This window comes from Suricata suricatta, chromosome 11 (assembly GCF_006229205.1).
Source record: "Suricata suricatta isolate VVHF042 chromosome 11, meerkat_22Aug2017_6uvM2_HiC, whole genome shotgun sequence".
Classification (NCBI taxonomy): Eukaryota; Metazoa; Chordata; class Mammalia; order Carnivora; family Herpestidae; genus Suricata; species Suricata suricatta.
The window spans coordinates 5026474-5027707 of record NC_043710.1 but is presented as its reverse complement, the minus strand read 5'-3'; the positions used below and the strand labels follow the sequence as shown (position 1 = coordinate 5027707).

The window sequence follows — 1234 nt, the reverse complement described above, 5'->3', positions numbered from 1 at the left end:
CGGGTCAGGACGGAGCTGCAGGAAAGGCGGAGAAAACCCGGCCTCCGCCCTCCAGCCCGCGGAGCGCGCGCCCCCTAGTGGCACCAGGAGGCTCCACGGGGCGACAGTCAGACCCCAGGAGCAGCCTCCCCAGCTGGAGTAGCTGACGCCCCACCTGGGCGGCCACACTCACAGCCAGAGCGGTGGAGTCTCTCTTTGGGACCCCAACTAGGGGGCTGGGGAGGGAGCTACTTACCCCCCCCCAAACGTCCAGTCCCCATTTCCACCGACGCAGACACGGGTATGAGAGCCCGGGTCTCTCCTCGCACCCGCAGGGACGTTGGCAGAGATGTAGGACCCTCACTCTTCCCACTAAATTCCCTTTTAAAAAAACGGAACTATTTTTAGAAGAATGTGTCACACGTTCCCGTGGAACGGGCTGTGGGGCATCCCCTAGTCTCTGCCCGGGGGCACCCAGCTGTGCCCTTCAGTCTCGTGGCGAGACTCCTGGGCCGACGCAGACCCTGCTTGCTGCTGCTGTGGGACCCTGCCTGCAGGAAGGTGAAGCCACCCATGGGTGCCTCTGTGTGACTCAGAGGGTGAGGGGGTGACATCCTCTAGTCTCCCCAGCAAGTGTTGGTACCACAGGCCTTCCCGGGCCAGCAGAGCATGTGGACACCTCTCTGGTGGGGAGCGCAGAGCTCAGGGGCGCGTTCCAACCCACAAGAGGCTTCCCGTGAGATGCGGCTGTGCCCTCCCGAGGCCGAGGCCGGGGTTTGCCTCTGCCCAGTTCTCAGGAGCCAGGGAGGGAGCCTGAACGTGGGCAGAAGTAACACTTCAACTTGAAAGTTCAGTGTGACTTTTTCTGTCAGTGGAATTGATGGAACATTGTGTCCGTGGCTTTGTTGAATCCTCTCAAGGACTCCCCCTTTTGTCTTTGACGCCCGTGTCACTTACAAGTGTGTTGTTTAATGTCTACATATTTGGGGACTTTCCAGTTACCCTTCTGTTGTGACTTCCGGTTTAATTCCATTGTGGTCTGAGAAGAAACATTGTTGCCCACTTTTTAATTGGGTTGTTTTCTAATTGTTGAGTTTTAAGACTTCGTCCTTATGGTTTGGATTCCTACTTCGATCAGATCTGTGGTTTGAAAATATTTTCCCCCAGTGTGTGGCTTGTATGTTCATTCTCCTAATGTTGAGTATTTCCGATTGTTAATGGTACAAGGGTTAGTTTGGGTTCTGTCATGGCCTCT

General features: G+C 56.0%; 1 pseudogene; it reads right to left on the bottom strand.

The window, feature by feature from the left end:
* Positions 1-554, bottom strand: part of LOC115306811 — a 3106-nt pseudogene extending 2552 nt beyond the window's left edge.
* Between the last annotated feature and the right edge of the window lie 680 nt (positions 555-1234).